This window comes from Cetorhinus maximus, chromosome 2, assembly GCF_964194155.1.
Source record: "Cetorhinus maximus chromosome 2, sCetMax3.hap1.1, whole genome shotgun sequence".
NCBI classification, from domain to species: domain Eukaryota; kingdom Metazoa; phylum Chordata; class Chondrichthyes; order Lamniformes; family Cetorhinidae; genus Cetorhinus; species Cetorhinus maximus.
This window is the reverse complement of record NC_135880.1, coordinates 79,208,333-79,228,015: the sequence shown is the minus strand read 5'-3', so window position 1 is coordinate 79,228,015 and position 19,683 is coordinate 79,208,333. Positions and strand designations below refer to the sequence as shown.

The 19,683-nt window shown below is 46.4% G+C and overlaps 1 non-coding gene across 1 annotated transcript; it reads right to left on the bottom strand.

The window, feature by feature from the left end:
* Positions 1 to 18,330: 18,330 nt before the first annotated feature.
* On the bottom strand, positions 18,331 to 18,412 carry trnas-cga (transfer RNA serine (anticodon CGA)). Its single transcript has one exon. It is a non-coding gene; the product is annotated as a tRNA-Ser (tRNA).
* Between the last annotated feature and the right edge of the window lie 1,271 nt (positions 18,413 to 19,683).

The window sequence follows — 19,683 nt, the reverse complement described above, 5'->3', positions numbered from 1 at the left end:
ATGATATATGGATTTCTGACTGGGATTATCAGTCATGAACAGAAGGGGTAGCCCTAGTCTCCCAACAGTCATACATTTATTATCTTGAGATTATTGAATAATACAGGTGCAGTTGTATGATAAAAGACTCTTAGATAATATCATTAAGAGGTAGGATCATGTTTTTGTAATGAGAAACCACCTGAGCATTTGTAGAATGATAAGCTTCCCTGTTTGTGTAAGCAATAGGTTAACAAGTGGAATGCCAATAGCAAAATTTATACTGCCATCTGGACTCTTGGAAAGTTGGCCAGCTATCCTAAGTTCCCTCTCTGGCTGTGTCTCTTTCCCATTGATAAAGGTGTTTCCCCTGGCAAATGTCACCTCAGCCATTTGCTTTCTGTAGCTCTGAAGTGCAGACTAGATTATCTGACAGATGCCCCTTGAGGTGTAATTTAAAGGCATAATATCCTTGTGGCTTGCACAGCCGCAGGAAGAGCTGTCTTTGTCCTTAGGTTGTCATTCAGTCAGTTCATAGCAGATGGCCTAGCTCAGTCACTGCTTCTAGTAAGTAAAGCAGCAAAGAGAAGCTTTCCCTGACACACCAGGTGGAATGGCATACTCTGTAAATATTGGTTGCTGCCAAATGACAGGAGTGAACATACTGCCTGGACTGCCTTTATGTCAGATGATTTCAGTCCTTCATGAAATTGTCCTCATCTAATTCACGTAGCACAATGGGTGCAACCAAAGGGATTCTCAAACTGACAGCTGTTAGGTGCAACTTGTAATATGGCAGCAATTACAACAACTTGCATTTATATAGCCCCTTTAACACAATAAAATGCAGAAAAATCTTGCATAGTAAAATTTATTTGAAATGTTAAATGCAAAAGTGGCTAACTATTTATTGGCAAAAAAAACTACAGTTCACTAACACTGAGAACAGTAAACTTGTTTTGAAGATGGTACTAAATAGGACAGGTCCATGGAGCATTGATACACTCCTATAAATTGGGTGAGGCCATATTGGAAACAGAATTTTTCCAGAAGTTCAGAAATCAACACACAACCTTATTTAAATAATTGTTTCACAAAAATGACATTTATGCTTGCCTGAAATGCCACCTCTTTTGAACTCGCAAAATTCTATGCTGTGGGAATTGGGGGCATGAGACTGTGGACATAATTTTGTCACCTGCACCTGTCACCAGAGAGAATCTGGAACAGTTAAAAATTCATAAAATCAGCATTTATATGCACGATGACTGATTTTGGCTTTGCTCCCCATGACAGCTAGGGAGCAGTCAGGTAGGCTACATCTGATTCAATTTAAATTAATTGCATTTAAAGGTTCTCATCATTTTAATAGGTCACTTGCTGCCCCAGTTCAGGCATAATCCATGATAGGGCCTAACTGCAAGAAGAGGGGAAAATAAGCCACCCACTGCTGACCCATCTGAGACTTTTGGTCAAGTATAACCGTCATTTACATGAAACACTTAAGATTCTGTGCTGAGTTCAGAACATCTGGAAGTGGTAGCTCTGGTCTCGCAACAGTCATAGGTTTATTATCTTGAGATTATTGAATAATACAGGCACCATCGTATTGCATGATAAAAGACTCTAAGATAATATAATTAAAAGACAGGATCACATTTTTGGGATGAGAGATTGTCTGAGTGCTTGTAGAATGATAATCTTTCCTGTTTATGTAAGCAAAAGGTTGACAAGTGGAATGCCAATTGTAAAATCTATACTGCCATCTGGACTCTTGGAAAGTTGGTCAGCTATCCTGAGTTTTCTCTCTGGCTGTGTCTCTTTCCCATTGATAAAGGTGTTTCTCTTTGCTGCCAATGTAGGCCTCACCCAATTTATATGGGGTATATCTATGTTCCCTGGACTTGGCCCTGCTTAGTGGTAATGGCTGTCAGCTGACTAATGTCCAATGACAATTGCCTGAACGTCTTTTAACAATCTCATTCTTCCTGTTCCAGAAGTAGAAAGGATTTTTCTTCTCTATGGTTTCAACAGATGGCACTCATGCTTCAGTCAAACTCTTGGATGAGCTGGTGAAGCTAAAGTCTTACTTCTTCTGGTCTCTCCTCACTATAGGAGAACCCTAGAAACCTTGAGTAACACAAAAGGAATATAAACTTGGATTCACTGTTTCCTGGCTCTTTTATCCTTGCATTTGTCTCTGAAGACTGAACATTCCTCAGGCACACAGCAGATATACACAAATATATTTATATGGGAGAAGGGGTGGGAGGTTAAGAACAAACACAAACACTGCAATAAACACATTGCAGCATCAACAATGCATTGAAGATAAACTGGTCTTTTTAGGTATAGATCCTAAAAAGTCACAATGAAGAAACAATCATCAGCATCTGTTGGTGGTATTTTTTATTAGATGAAATGTTAAACTGAGGCATATCTTCCCCCTGAGGTGGATGTAAAAGATCCCATGACATTATTTTCAATAGGAAGGTAGTGGCATAGTTGTATTGTTGCTGGACTAATATTCCAGAGACCCAGGATAATGCTCTGGGGACGTGGGTTTGAATCCCACCATGGCAGATGGTGAAATTTGAACTCAATAAAGATCTGGAATTTAAAAAGTAGGTATTTCCACGGGTACTTAAAAAGGAAATGAGTAAAGTGGCTGTTGGTCCTCTAGAGAGTGACAGTGGGGAGTTAATATAGATAATAAGGAAATAGTTGAAGAAATATTTTGCTTTTGTGTTCACTATAGAGGCTACAAAAACATTCCTGTAATAGCTGCAAATCAGGAGGTGAACGGGAGAAAGGAACTTGGTGAAATTGAAATCACTAGGGAAACGGTACTGAGCAAATTGATGGAGCTGCGGGCTGGCAAGACTCCGGGTCCCGATGGACTACATCCTATGGTCTTAAAAGAGGTGGCTAATGAGGTAGTCGATGTGCTGGTGTTAATTTTCCAAAATTTTCTAGATTCTGGAAAGGTTCCATCAGACTGGAAAGCAGGAAATATAACCCCTCTATTCAAGATGAGAGGGAGGCAGAAAACAGGAAACTATAGGCTAGTTAGCTTGACATCTGTCATGGGGAAGTTGTTAGAATGGATCATTAAGGAAGATATAGCTGGGCACTTAGAAGAGCTCACGGCAATCAGGAAGAGTCAGCATGGTTTTGTGAAAGGGAAATCAAGGTTAACAAATTTACTGAAATTTTGAAGGCGCTTTGGATAAAGGGGAGCCTGTAGACGTACTGAACTTGGATTCCCAGAAGAAATTTGATAAGGTGCCACATCAATTTATGGAAAATAAAAGTGCATGGTGTAGGGGGTAACATACTAGCATGGATAGTAAATTGGCTGGCTGGCAGAAAGTAGAGACTATTCATAAATGGGTCTTTTTTGGATTGGCAGGATGTGACGAATGGAGTCTCACAGGGATCTATGATGGGGCCTCAACATTTTACGATTTACATCAATGACTTAGATGAAGGGAGTGAAGACATGGTAGCTAAATTTGCAGATGACACAAAGATAGGTAGGAATGTATGTTGTGAAGAGGACATGAGGAAGTTGCCGACAGATATAGATAGGTTGAGTGAGTGGGCAGAGATCTAGCAAATGGAGTTTAATGTGGGAAAATGTGAAGTTGTTCACTTTGGCAGGAAGAACAAAAAAACAGAGTATTAAATGGAGAACGGCTGCATAATTCTGAGGTGCAGAGGGATCTAGGTGCACTAGTAGATGAGTCATAAAAAGTTAGTATGCAGGTACAGCAAGTAATTAAGAAGGCTAATGGAATGCTATTCTTTATTATGAGAGGGATTGAACATAAAAGTAAGGATGTTATGCTTCAGTTATACAGGGCATTGATGAGACCGCACCTTGAATACTGTGTGCAGTTTTGGTCTCCTTATTTAAGGAAGGATGTAAATGCATTGGGGGCGGTTCAGAGGAGGTTTACTAGAAGTATACAAGATCCTGAATGGTCTTGACAAGGTTGAAAGAATGTTTCCTCTTGTGGATGGGTCCAGAACTAGGGGCACTGTTTTAAAATTAGGGATCGCCCTTTTAGGACAGAGATGAGGAGAAATTTTTTCAGCATGCAATTGAGACTAATATTTTAGTGCTTTCTTGTTGGAGACTCTAGGTGGAATTGTCCCAGATTCACACTATGTGTGGTAGCGGGCGGGAAGATGATGTTTTACCCGCCGGCTGTGAGAGCAGATTCTCACGCCATGTTGCCCCAAAACCGCTGTATTAATCATGCATTCCCATGAAACACGCCATTTTGATAGCAGGTGGGCTCTCATTCACCCACCACGCCATCACCTCGTCGCTTCATCATGCCTGGCGCCATATTTAAAGTGCAGCCGCACGCGCACATCTCAGTGCTTCCAGCCCAGCACTGCTGCACAGAAGACATGGAACTGAAAGACAAAAAGACTGCAGCCCCCAGGTTTAATGATGTGTCTCTCTAGTGCCTTTTAGATGCAGTGGAGGTCCGCCATGTTGTTCTCTACCCCCACTCTGGCTGCCGGATGGACAGCAACATCGCCAATCTGGCTTGGGAGGCGGTGACAACAGTGGTCAGTGCCAACATCCTGCAGAAGAGGACAGCCACCCAGTGCCGCAAGGGGATGAATGATCTCCTCCATTCCGGCAGGGTAAATCACCCTTCTCATCACTCTCAACTCTCACATTCACAAATCTATCACACATCCACAGGGATCTCACTCACTGCCAGTTCAAGAGATATCACCATTCACTCTCTCACACACAACTTCATTGTCCTCATCCCATCTGTGGGACCACTCACCACCCATATGCCAGGGATACTTATCATCTGGCCTGGCAGTCATTCCGCTTACACTCCTTCCATCTGTATTCATGCAGGACAAGTTGGCACACAACAACAGGGAGAGGTCACAGACAGGTTAAGGAATGCCTGAAACCAAGGTCTTCACAGACTTTGAAAACAGAGCCATCCAGCTGGCCGGCAATGACCGGGACCGGTCCTGTGCTGACAGTGAGGTTGGCGCTGCTCTACCAAGTGAGGATCCAGCAGTGCAACATCCATCAGACAACCATGCTGTGAGTGATGTGCCCTCTTTCACAGGTCACTGTCATGCACTAATTATCTCCCCTTGCTTCTGCAGGCACATCTGGGAAACAGCCGACAGAGTCCATGACCCAGGGCCTCCAATCAAGCCCTGAAGAAACCTCTGAAGAGGAATCTGAAGGCACCTCCCTGAAGTCCCGTCACAGCGCTCACCCACACCCTCCACCAGCGCAGAGACAAACACTCGGTGGGACCTAACTTTAGAGTAGCCTCGGGACCACAATCTGGTGAGCACATCACACTATCTGATCCACAGCAGGCAGTGGCAGGGACTCCCATGTCCCCGGCACTCGGAGGACTGTTGGAGGCCAGAAACTTTCTGAAATTTCTCAGATGACGAGCCTTGGCCATGTCTCGGTCGCTGGAGCTGCAAAGGCAAGCTCAGGAAGGGATGCCCGCTGCACTCCTCAGATTGCAAAGCATGATGGAGGACCCTATCCATCTTCAGGCTGAGGTGATAGTGCCAATATGCCAATGCATCAAGGCCAACACTGATAGGATGGCAGCTGCCATGGAGACCTTGGTCCAGGACGTCGCTCCTGCTTTGTTGCTAAACTCCATCGCTCAAACAGTGCATACGTGAGAGGGTTGCAGGACAGCTCGATCTCACTCCAGCTTCCCCTTCCCCTCAAGGAGACAACCAGGGGCCCTTGGGCTCCCAAAGGGAGGGGGATCAGCAGACACATGCTCCGGGGCCATCCACCCCGGTGACTCTGGGAGTGTCCAGCCCATCCGAATCCCCTCTCCCTGTGACCCCAGCAGCTCCAGCTCCACAGGCCGAGGAGGGTGCCACTGCCACACAGCAGGACCCCGAAACCAGGCCGGGGCCCTCCAAGTCTCGGCCCACCAGCGGTCGCCCGCCAAGGTCATCACAGACAGGATGTAGCAGCCAGCAGGCTGCCTCCAACCCAGCTGTGGATGTCCGAGGACCACCAAGACCAGGGTTAGGAAGGTTAAGATGTAATTGCACAGCCTGGGCATGGGTGTTGATCACTTGTACATACTGTTCACTATTGTCAATAAACTCTCAACAATATCTCCCTGCCTATGGCTCCTTGTTCTGAAGAGCTGTGTTCATGTCACTCAGATGTGAAACCTTTCTGCACAAGATAAAGGCAGGTGTCTCAGTCCAGGGCCTCGTCCCTGTGCTCTGTGCAGCCTTCAGACCAAAGTGATGGTCCAGCCTCACACTCCCTGGACACATTACTGATGCCTACACCTCGACGATGTTTGTCATTGCTGCCAGGATGTAGTGGGCAGGTGTCACCCAGTTCCGTCAATCTCTCTGTGTGCTCTCAGCAGCTTTAAGGTGGGGCTGAATCCCAACTCTTCAGCTTCTTTTTTTTTAATTCATCCACGGGATGTGGGCTTCTTTGGCTGGGTCAGCATTTATTGCCCATCCCTAGTTGCGCTTGAGAAGGTGGTGTTGAGCTGCCTTCTTGAATTGCTGCAGTCCATGTGGTGTAGGTACACCTACAGTGCTGTTAGGAAGGGAGTTCCAGGATTTTGACTCAGCGACAGTGAAGGAACAGTGATATATTTCCAAGTCAGGATGGTGAGTGGTTTGGAGGGGAACTTCCAGGTGGTGGTGTTCCCACCTATCTGCTGCCCTTGTCCTTCTAGATGGTAGTAGTCGTGGGTTTGGAAGGTGCTGTCAAAGGAGCCTTGGTGAATTCCTGCAGTGCATCTTGTAGATGGTACACACTGCTGCTACTGTGTGTGAGTGGTGGAGGGAGTGAATGTTTGTGGATGTGGTGCTAATCAAGCGGGCAGCTTTGTCCTGGATGGTGTCAAGCTTCTTGAGTGTTTTGGGAGCTGCACTCATCCAGACAAGTGCAGAATATTCCATCACACTCTTGACTTGTGCCTTGTAGATGCTGGACAGGCTTTGGGGAGTCAGGAGGTGAGTTACTCATCACAGGATTCCTAGCCTCTGACCTGCTCTTGTAGCCACAGTATTGATATGGCTAGTCCAGTTCAGTTTCTGGTCAATGGTAACCCCCAGGATGTTGACCTGTGACCAGTGACGCTGTGCTCCTGAAGGGGTCAGGTGCTGAAGGCGGACAAAGTATCAGGTGCCTTTAAGGTTTCATGGCTGTGTCTCTGAGATGGCCCTGATCACAAAGTGCAAGAGAGCTACCCTCAGCCAGACAGGAGTCAGACATTCTCAGAGGCTATGTGAAGATCTATGGAGTATCCTCATTGCATGTCATCATCATCCTCCTGCAATTGAGTGACAATTAGGGCCTCCACTGCATCTCCATGACATAAGCATTATCACAGAGGGTATTCGTGCTGCCATAAATCAGACTAGACTCAAATATTCATCGATGCAATGTGAGGAACTATGGTGTCTCCTCACTGCATGGCACCATCATCCTCCACAAATCTACCATCTATGAGGGCCTCTTGAGCATGCCTGCTTCGTCTGGCCAGTACGATAGCCTCATCATCTGTCATCATAACCTTCAAGGACAACCTCACCTTCATCACCGTCAAAGTCCTCCTCACTGGAGGAGACATCCAGCTCCTCCTCAGCCAGCTCCTCTCCTCGATGCAGCAACAGGTTGTAAAGATCACAGCAAGTGATGACGATGAGTGACACACTCTGTGGACTATATTGCCAGGCTCCACCAGACCGGTCCAGGCACCGGAACCCCATTTTCAGCATCCCTATGGTTGCTCCACCAAGTTGCGAGTTGCAGCATGAGCCTCGATATACCTTCTCTCTGCTGCAGTCTGAGGCCACTGCATGGATGTCATCAGCCACATCCTCGGTGGGTAGGCTTTGTCCCCAAGGAATCAACCCTGTAGCCTCTGTGGACCCTGGAAGACGTTAGGGATCTCTGACCGACTGAAAATGTAGGAGTTGTGGACACTCCCTGAGAGTGTGCAGACCTGCAGGATGTGTTTGTGGTGGTTGCACACCAGCCTAGACATGTGCGGTCTTCGGCAACACTGGTTCTCGGTCATCTGCAGGAATGAAAGGCGGCGTCTATAGACACTGGGTGTAGCTAGGCACCGACCAACAATGACTTGCTGTGACTCTTCAGCAGCATGTGCGGGAGACTCAACTATCCCTTCTTCCTGATGGTGCTGCTCCTCCGTCTGCACAGCCAGACACCTCGGTCACTCTCTTCTCTGTCGTCTTCATTCTCGGTACGCTATGAGGCATACAGCTCGTTCATTAGACTTCATGTTCCTGATGTACTCCTCTTGCAGGGTATGTGGGTTAGCTAATTTAGCTAAGTGGGTTAGTGTACTAAGAACCTCTCTTGGTTAAGTCTGAAGGACCCTTAACTCATCCTGGAAAGTGCTGGCCACCACTTGGATGGCCAGAGATTAGTGTGCTGCTTGGCTATCCGAAACCCATTCTCCTCTGCCCCACTCCACCTGACCGATTGGCGGCAGCTTTGCCCACTGGACTGCATGCTGTGCTCTGAGCTCAGGCGCAGGCATTCTCCTGACCCACACTGCAAGGCTGCACTGTTAGCTTGAACCATGGGGGAGACTGGTCCAAACCGGGATGATGATATTGCAAGGGGCTGTGAGCACCTCCACCAGTGACTGCTCCATGACCAGCTTTAGCAAGGAGATTGTACATTGTGTGCAGTCGTCCAACTGCTCAGCAGTCCACTAAAATGCTCATTAATTTGCAGTCTGTGCCCAAGGGGTGAAAAGCTCTGGAGCACTTGGTGGCACTTTGATGCCTCTGCATGGCTTGAGTGGGCAGATAAGCTAGAGGCCCGACTCCACTCATGTCAGTGTGGCTGCGCCCGAACTGTCTCAGCTGCAGAGGGATGGTCACTTTATACAAGGTTTCCCAAATGCGTGGCTGCTTCCCTCCCCACCCCCACATGTTCTTATGCACTACCTTCAACTGCAGGCAGCCCTTGCACCACCTCTCCCAACAACGCGCCTCAACTGCAGCGCAGCCCTTGCCTGCGCCCCCACATCCAACATGCCTCAACCTTGAAGTCCAACAGGAGACCCTCGCCAGTGCTGCGCAGCACTACTGTGTACTCACCTCCGAGTTCCCCTCAAAGTGCAGCCCGCCAAGTGCATGCCTTATATATGCTGTTGTGAAACACATTGGACTGCAGTCATGCGAACATGGGTGTATGATCCAGTGAGGGGTCGGGTGGGGTGGCAGGGTTGGGGGGGGGGGGGGGGGGGGGGGGGTGGTGGTTTGATTCTGGAGGGCTGGCCTTATAATGATATGCAGATGTATTACAATGAGGTGTCCAACGTCCGATGTTGGGAAACGTGGCCCGCCATCGACGGGATGAGCGGATGATCGCAAACTGGTTCCACGACTTCGTAAAACTGATTTTTGACCATTTCACCATATTGTTCATTCATGCTGCCGTGCATGCTCAATACCAGCAGGCATGGAAAATTCTACCCTCTGTCTTTTGGAGGAGAAGTTCAACTGAAGTCTGCCTGTTCAGGTGGATATAAAATATCCCAGAGTATCTTTTTGAATAAGAACAAGGAACTTTTCTGGTGTCTTGGTCAAAATTTCTCTCCCAACCAACACCACCAAAATTAATTATTTGGTTCTTCATGCCATTGCCATGTGCGAGACCTTGTGTGAAAATTTACTGCCACGTCTCCCTACAAAATAGCAGCAACTGCCATTCAAAACTAATCCACTGGCTGTGCAGAAATTGAATGTAGGAGCATGAAAAGCTGCAGCAGTTCAAAGGTAGACCCAGAACCATCTCTCCAGGCTGTCTAGAGTTGGGAAATCAATGTGGCCTTGCCAGTATTGCCCACATTCTGAGAATCAATAAAATAACATTCTTTCTTGTTAAAATAGCTTTCATCGGAGTGACAAATAATTCTGAATTAATTCTTGACCTATTACTATGCCAGTCAAATATAACAGTAACTTGGGACTACAGACCTGATATTGATTTAACTAACTGCCTGGCATATACAAGCTACATTGTGGTTAAGTATATATCAAATGAATAAAGAGTGGTTTGCAATGTTTGTTTCTGAGGAATTATTTTAAATAAAACATTCATCTTGCTTCTATGGATCAATTCACCTTTCTTCCAGATTTAGCAGTGTTTATGCTGGTTGATTTACACCAGTGCAAAGTGATGCTGCACTATAATTTTTATATAGAATATATGGATTTGATATAAGGATGGTGTCACTGGGGCCCCATCTGCAATTTTAATCTGAAATCTGAAGAGGGGATCAGCGGTGGGTTCCCATTTGACCAAATCTGCTTCAAGTTGGATTTAGGACCAGAATAGGTCCAGTGATGTAAGTTACTTTTATTTTAGTTTCCTTGTGGGCACTACTCCTCTGGGGTCCACAAGGAAATCTTGGACCATTCCTTGCTGTGGGATTCTCTCCCTGACACCCCCTTCTATTCATGATCACTCTTGGATGTGCATGTCATTTGCTTTGCTACTTTCCCACTCTGAACTAAAACTCGAGGCTTTGGCCAGGGGGAATTGGGGGCACTCGGGGGTGGGGGGGTGTCAAGTGAGTAGTTGGGGGGGTTGGGGGTAATTGGGGGAGGGGGGATTGGGAGGGTGGTTGGAGGTAGTCAGGTGTTGGGGGATTGGAGTGTAGCTGGGGATGTAGTGGGGATTCAGGGCTGGGGGAATAGGGGATCGGGAAGGTAGTCAGGTAGTCAAGGGGGTGGGGGGTAGTTCGGTCATCAGGGGTGTAGTTGGGGGGGGTCGGGAGTTCATGGGGTGTGTGCGTAGTCGAAGGATTGGGAGGGTAACCCTGGGGGCAGGGGGCTGTGGTCCGGGGGGTCCAGTGTCGGGAGGGGGATGGTCTGGGGTGTCAGTACGATATCTACTCAGGAGTTAGAAGCGGTTTTAATCCTTCTAACCTTTCCTGGGTAATTGTCCGTAATCTCTGACTTTAAATCAGAGTTTTGGTGCAGGATTTTCCGCTCTGTGTGCGTGCCCGACACGCCCAAGCATGAAATAGCGTGTGATGACATCAGGCGAGCACTCGCGCGATATTTCGGTTGGCAGGTGCGCACAAGAGTTGGCAGCGCGCCCGAAGACAATTAAGAGGCCTATTCAGGCCATTAAAGTATTACTTAACTGCTATTATTCACTGCCCACTCCTGGACCCACCTACCGTGCCAGCCGGATGACCCAAACATCCTGACCTTGGAGGATTCCATGCACAGGGTAATTACCCAACAGAGGTTGAAGCCTCCTGAGGGGGTGGTGTAGTGGTATTGTCACTAGGCTAGTAATCCAGAGACCACATGGTAATGATCTGGGGACCTGGTTTCAAATCCCACCATAGCAGATCATGAAACTTGAATTCAATGAAAAGACAGATGGTGACCATGAAACCATTGTTGATTGTAATTAAATTCCATCTGGTTTACTAATGTCCTCTAGGGAGGGAAATCTGCTGTCCCTATCTGGCCTGGCCTACATGTGACTCCAGACCCACAATAATGTGGTTTACTCTTAAATGTCCCCTGAACAAGGCCAATTAGGGATGGCCAGTGACTCTCACATCCCAAATAGTACTTTTTAAAAATTCCCGTGCAGTCCTTGCTTGGGGACTTCTGAGAGCCCCCTGTGCGTCTTCTGGGGTACTCGGGGAAACGATCCTCCAGCGAATGGAAGGTCTGGACCAATAAGCAAAGAGGCTTTGAAAATCTCCTTTGAAAATGAGTGCTCATCTTCCAACCTCATAAAATCTTAACCTTCTCAACCACAATCATTCACAGTATCAATCCTCTTAAACTTGACATTTTTTAAAAGTGAGATTATTGTAGTGTGTTAGTTACAGTTTGGTAGGTCTAAAGAAGTCTTTGTGGGTCATATGTGGGTTAACTTTAAATCTTTATTGACTCCTAGAACTATTGACAAATTTACAGTAAAGGATACAAGCTAGGAGCTGTGTCCATGCTCACTGTACACACGGTTCTGTCCAACCCTAGAATGACCCTGGGTGTGGGTCATGTGCTCTCTTGCATCACTGTGTGGGCGGTACTGTATTCAGTCCCACATTAACTCTATATGTGCCAGACCCATATACTACAGAGATTACTTAAATCGTCCAAACAAAGGCCTACAGAGATCACTACAGAGATCACTTAAATCATCCAAACTAAAGGCCTACCAAAGTCGGTAAAGGTTCCTCTTGGACAGTAGCTCAAAATATGGGCTGTAAAGTTAATGAGAGCTGAAAACAGGCACAGGGATCATGATGAACAATTAACCCAAGCCAGTTGCTTCCAAGAGTGATTTACAGACTTCATGGTACCTGCTCATTTAAATGACTGTAGTATGCAGCAGGCACTAAAGATGCTGTTAAGTGACTGTTTCCTGACCAGGAATCGCAGAATCATGAAAGGCTAGCACAAGTTAAAGCAAACCAGCTCTACTTAAAGCCAGCTTGCACCATTTAAAGGGAATATGTATTTTGCTGTTACAAGTGCTGGAGGTTACTGTAAAAGTTTGTTTGACCTGGAAAAGACACAAGAATGGCACAACATGGCAGAGAACGGGCTCCAATATTTCTGATGCTGTACTGGAAGCCATGATCAGGGAGGTGCAAAGATCAAATGATGTCCTGTGCTGCAAGGGTCCAGGAGGTCCTTCCAGCAAACTTTCTGAAGGCAATGGGACCAGATAGCTGTTGCAGTCATTGCATGGAGCATAGCCCTGAGGACCAGGATGCAGGACCACAAGGAGTTTGATGGCAGCACATGAATGGTCAAAGGCAGTGAATTCCTCTTCAAATATTATATCCTACCAACTGCACCCCTAGCGTCAGACACCTAGGGCAGAATTGTCCCAGATTTGCATTAAGTGTGGTAACGGACGTGAAAAAGAGACATTTTACTCGCCAGCTGCAATGGTGGGTTTTTGTGCCGTATCGTCCCCTCCCCCCCTCATAAATTATGTAGTCATGGGAAACACTCCAGATCTCTGCGGCCAACCTCCGATTGGCCCACCACGCCATTACCTGGCTGCTTCCTCATGCCGGGTGCCTTAATTAAACTGCAGCCGTGCACACACTTCTCAATGCTTGCAATCCAGGGCTGCTCTGGTGAAGACATGGCCCTGAAAGCCAAGAAGATAACAGCCCGCTGATTCAGTGGTGCATCCCTGGATGCTGTGGAGGCCTGCTGCAATGCCCTCTACCCCTCTCTGGCCACAGGAGGCCCATCAGCCTCACCGTTCCGGCTTGGGAGGCGGTGGCAGAGGTGGTCAGTGCCAACGCTGCACACAAGAGGTCGGCCATCCAGTGTAGAAAACGGAAGAATGATCTCATCCCCATGCCACCAGGGTAAGTCAATCATTTCATCATTCTAAACGCACACACGCACAAGCCCATCACACATTCATTGGCATTTCACTCACTGCCAGCTCAAGGGACATCACTATTCACTTTCTCACACACACCCTCACATCTCCATCTGGCCTCATCTCCTTCTGGCCTCATCTCCTCTGGAGCTAGCCTCCCCATCCTGCCCATGGCTCCACTCAGTACACACGCATGCCTGGCATCCTCCTCATTTAGCCTGGCATGTGCCTTGCTCACACAGGATAATATTGTGCACAATCAATGGGAGAGGCCCCGGACTTGGGGGTGAAGTGCAGGACCTCAAGGTTCTCACTCCGTTCAAGAGTTGAGCATTGGAGCTGTCCAGAGAGGACGTGGATTGTTCCTGCAGTGATGGTGAGGTAGGTGGCAAACACCTACGTGAGGATCCTATGTCATATCATCTCTCTGTCAACGCCACTCCGAGACCACTGTTCTGTTCTGAGTGCAGCTGCCAAACACTAATAATCTCCACTTTCTCTCCGAAGCATATTTGACACATCGCCCTCAGGCAACCTTGATCCTGACCCCAGTGCCGAGATCACCTCGGATGAGGACACTGAGGGTTGCACTGTTGAAGATCCACACCCTCCACCAGCACAGCAACACACACCTCAGTGCGACCTAGTATAGATCACAACCTGTTGAGCACAGCACACAATTTGTTCCACAACAGGTGAAGGCAGGAACCTTGGTCGCCGGCACTTGGAAGACTGCTGGAAGTAAAGAATCTGCTGAGTGCGAGTCAGATGATGAGCCTTTGGACTCGGTCCTCAATCAGTTGGTGGAGCTGCAAAGACAATCACGGGAACATCAGGAAGGGATGTCTGGTGCACTCCTCAAATAGCAAGGCATGATGGAGGAGTCCATCCACCTTCAGTCTGAGGTGATGATAGTGCTGGCATGCCAACGCACCGAGGTCAACACTGGCAGGATGGAGACCTTGGCCCAGGACATTGGTCCTGCACTGCTGTGTGGGCTGAACTCCATTGCTGATGCCATAGTTGGCCTCCAACAATATCAATGAGAGAGGGGTGCGGGACAGTTCGATCTCACTCTAGTTTCCCCTTCTCCTCAAGGAATCAGCCAGGGTCCGTTGGGCACCCATAGGGAGGCGGACCAGCAGCTTGACACCCCCAGGGCCATCCACCCAGGTGACTCCAGGAATGTCTGGCCAAGCCAGATCCCTCGTCCTGTGACCCATACAGTTCCAGCTCCACAGGCCGAGGAGGGTGCAGTTTGCCCACAGCAGGGCGCCCAAAGCAGTTTTGTGCCCTCCAAGGCTTGGCCTTCCAGAGGACGTGAGCTGAATTCATCACAGACAGGGTGGAGCAGTCAGCAGGCTGCCTCCACATCCGCTGTGGATGTCAGGGGAGCACCAAGAAGGTTGAGAAGATGTAGTTGCACAGCATGAGCATGGGTGTTAATCACTTGTATATAATGTTTCCACTTGTAAATTAACTCCTAAGAATGCCTCCTTGCTTATGGCTCCTTGTTATGATGAGCAGTGTTTGTGTCACTCAGATGTGAAACCTTGGTTCCTGCACAAGATAAAGGCAAGTGTCTCAGACCAGGGCCTCTTCTCTGTGCAGTGTGTAACTGTAGTAATCCGATGTGAAATATACCTTTAAGACAAGTGTTGTAATGTAAGATCACATGATCTGAATACCCAATAGCAGAGCAGCGCGGGCTACCTCTGTGAGAAAGTCTTGAGTTAGACACTGAAGAGTGAAGACAGAGTTTTGAGTTGTGAGCACACAAGAGTAGCTGTTGCGTTTTGTTTGTAAATAAACAGCATGTGTTTATCCTAACAATGGTCTACTGATGTTCCCTGTCTCCGTACCAACTTAGTCATCCCGAAAAAAGTGCGCAACCCTTTAGCCCCAAAAAACCAAGGGCACTGGATCCAACAAACGGGCGATGAGGGTATAAGTATGAAAAATCATGGAAAAAATGAAGTAAAAAGTGAGGAAGAATGAAGGAAATGAGAAGAACCAAAATTGGGCCGTACCTCGCACGATGGTTGTAAGTAAAAGAAAATTTCCTTCTTGATCGTCGAAGTAATCCCCTCAGATCATGCCGCAATCTGGAAGAATGGAGCCTTTCAATCCAACCTCGGACACTGGTCTCATTACGTTGAATGTCTCGCGTTCTTCTTCCAGGTGAATGACATTGTGGGGGAGAAGAGGCGACCAATCCTCCTGTTCATGTATGGGAGTAAGACATATGGAGTAATTCGAAATCTGTTGGCGCCCAGTGCCCCAGAATTGAAAAGTTTTGAAGACTTAGCGAACCTCTTAAAGAATCATTACCAGCCCAAGCCGTCTGTGATGAACTAATGGTTTAAATTTAACTCAAGAAATAGAGCTGCTGGGAGACAGTTGCTTGTTATGTGGCAAGTCTGAAGCAATGAACTGAATATTGAGAGTTTGGTACATCTATTATTGATATGCTTAGAGATCATTTGGTGTGTGGTATAAACGATAATACGATTCAGAAGAGATTACTGGCTGAAACAAACTTAGATTTTCAGAAGGTGTAGGAAATCGCTCAGGCAATGGAAGGTGCAGTGCGAGACTCAGAAGCCGTACAGGGAGCGTGAAATGGCACCGTCCTCCACATTGAACGAGGAGCCTCAACTAACAAGAGCGCGAAAGTGCGGAGCTTTACTCGGAAGCAGCCACCGCTAGCAGACAAATTAAAAGGGATAACTTAGCAACAAAAATGTGGCATAATAGTAACAGAGATGGAAGCAGGCAACCTTGCAATGAACCATAGTTTAAAAAGATCGAATGTTTCTTCTGCCATCGAAATGGACACCTCATAAGACATTTTAAAGATAGAATCAGGCAGACTTTCAGACAAAAGCAAAAACCCAATGAGATTAACAGCGTTGAAAAGCCTGAAGTAATAGATCCTGATATCTATTCGCTATATAATTTAAAGGTAGGAAGAACAGAGCCTATCTATGTAATGATGAGAGTGAATAAGAAGCCTATCAAAATGGAGGTGGATACTGGTGCAGCCACTAAAATGATCGGTGAGCATATTTTTAAATACCTGAATCATGGGGAATGTAAGCTGAATTTAGAAGAAACTGATGACAAATTAAAAACTTACACAGGAGAAGACATACAAGGCAAGGGCATATGTAAAGTCACAGTACACTACGGAGCTCAAACAGTGAGATTACCCTTCATGGTAGTAGTAGGTGAGAGAGCTAGTCTCCTCGGATGAAACAGGCGAAAAGAAATTAAATTGGAATGGACTAAATCTTACAACTGAGAACTAATGGGTTGTCACAGCTACTACAAAAATATGCCTGAGTTTTTAAGGAAGAGCTTGGAAAAATTGAGGGGCTACAAGCAAAAATTCATGTAGATCCAGAGGCAAAAACTAGGTTCATGAAGGCAAGGCCAGCACCTTATGCAATGCAAGATAACTATAGGACACTATAAACATTCCAGAGATATCACATAAGCAAGGAGCTAATGGGAGGAAAGATCTTGTAACAGTTTCTATTAAGAGGGACAAAGTATTTGACAAACTAATGGGACTAAAGGCAGACAAGTTGCCAGGACCTGATGGCCTGCATCCAAGGGTTTTAAAGGAAGTGGCTGTGGATATGGTGGAGGCATTGGTCGAAATATTCCACAACTCACTGGATTCTGGGAGGGTCCCAGTGGATTGGAAAACTGCTAATGTGATGCCCCTGTTCAAGAAGGGAGGGAGACAAAAATTAGGAAACTATAGGCCAGTCAGCCTAATGTCTGTCGTTGGGAAAATGCTAGAATCCATTATTAAGGAAGAAATAGCAGGACATTTAGAAAAACTGAACACAATCAAACAGAGTCAACATGGTTTTGTGAAAGGGAAATCATGTTTGACAAATTTGCTAGAGTTCTTTTAGAATATAACAAGCAGAGTTGATAAAGGGGGACCGGTAGATGTAGTGTATTTGGATTTCCAGAAGGCATTCGATAAGGTGCCACATAAAAGGTTATTGCACAAGATAGGAGCTCATGGTATTGGGGGTAATGTATTAGGATGGACTGAGGATTAGTTAACACACAGAAGACAGAGAGTCAGGATTAATGGGTCTTTTTCAGGCTGGAAAGACGTAACCAGTGGAGTGCCACAAGGATTAGTCCTTGGGCCTCAATTATTTACCATCTACAGTAATGACTTGGAGGAGGGGGCAGAGTGTAATGTATCCAAATTTGTTGATGATACAAAAATAGGTGGGATGGCATGTTGTGATGAGGACATAAGGAATCTGCAAGGGGACAGGTTGAGTGAGTGGACAAAAACTTGGCAGATTGAGATTAATGTATGAAAGTGTGAGGTCATGCACTTTGGTAGGAAAAATCAAAAGCCAAACTATTATTTAAATGGAGAGATTCCAAAAAGTGCAGCGCAGAGGGATCTGGGTGTTCTTGTGCATGAAACACAAAACGTTAGTATGCAGGTGCAGCAATTGATTAAGAAGGCAAATGGAATTTTGGCCTGTATTGCTAGGGGGTTGAAGTTTAAAAATAGGGGAGTCTTGTTACAACTGTATAGGGTGTTGGTGAGGCCACGCCTGGAGAGTATTGTGTACAGCATTAGTCCCCATATTTAAGAAAGGATATACTGGCATTGGAGGCAGTTCAAAAGAGATTCACTAGGCTGAGTCCTGGGATGAAGGGATTGACTTATCAAGAACAGTTAAACAGGTTAGGCCTTTATTCTTTGGTGTTTAGATGAATGAGGGGTGATCTTATTGAAACGTACAAGATTCTGAGGGGGCTTGACAGGGTAAATGTTGAGAAGATGTTTCCATTAGTAGGGGAATCTTGAACTGGGGACATAGTTACAGAATAATTTATTCTGGTTGAAATCGGGAATAATGAGGAAACGTAGTCGGCAGGATTCGAACCTACGTGTGCAGACCCCAATGGATTTCGAATCCATCGCCTTAACCACTCAGCCACGACTATGAGTGTTAGTTACAGAATAAGGGGCACTCATTTAAAACTGAGATGCAAGGGAATTTCTTCTCTCAGAGGGTAGTGAATGTCTGAAATTCTCTACCCCAGAGATTTGTGGAGGCTAGATCACTGAAAGTATTTAAAGAGGAGATAGATAGATTTTTGAAATATCGGGGGGTTGAGGGTTATGAGGAGCTGGCACAAAAGGGAAATTGAGGCCTGGGGCAGATTAGCCATAATCTTATTGAATGGCGGGGCAGGCTTGAGTGGCTGAATGGCCAGCTCCTGCTCCTATTTCTTATAAGGTAGATGCCAAACTGGGCACATTAAAAACACTGGGAATGATAAAATCAGTACAATTTTCAGAGTGGGCAGCTCCAATTCTACCTGTTCTCAAACCTGACCGAAGTATTCGAATATGTCAAATTAATAGTCAATAAAGTGGCAAAATTGGATAGACCCTCCATACCTATTTATACACTAAATTGGCAGGTGGGGCAGCCTACATGAAGTTAAATATGAGTCAAGCCTACCAACAATTTGAATTAGAGAAGGCATCCCGGACATTTGTCAGCATAAATACACATAAAGGATTGTACCAATACTCCTATTTACCTTTTTGGCGCATCTTCTCCTTGTGCCATATTCCAAAGTTGACTACAGGGATTGACTTAGGTTGTAGTTTATTTGGGTGATGTTCTCATCATCGAAACTTGCAACGGTCTCAGCTGCAGAGGAATGCTCACTTTTGACAAGCTTTTCCAAGTGCGTAGCTGCTTCCCTCACCCTGCCCCCCCCACCCCTCCAGTTAATGGCCTCTGCAACATACCTTCCTCACAGCAATCCCTTTAAGTTCCTTCCAATGGCAGCCGTGAGCCTTCCTGCTTGGAAACTCTGCTCTTCTCATTGCTTGTCAGTAAAAGGCAGCAATCACTTTCTGCAGTGATCCCCCTTTGTTGTGGCTGGTGAACCGCTGAAGATCCGGAGAACTCCTGCACCTTCAGCAACATTCCAAATGCTTTGCAAAATTGCTGTTAATTATCAATTTAACTCAATTGGATGCCTGCCGCTGGCCAGTAGGCTTCCATTTCTCTGCCCCGGTCATCCCTTGGAAAATTCACTGGCGACGAGAAGATGTTGGAGTGCAGCCCTGCTGCTTTCTACCACTATTTTCCTGCTCCCTCCTAGTCCTCCCACATTCAACCCCTTCTGCCCCTTCCAGCAGCTGTTCTTGCTATGTGCTGCCTTGGTTCATTCTCCCTAAGCCAAGGGGTACAACT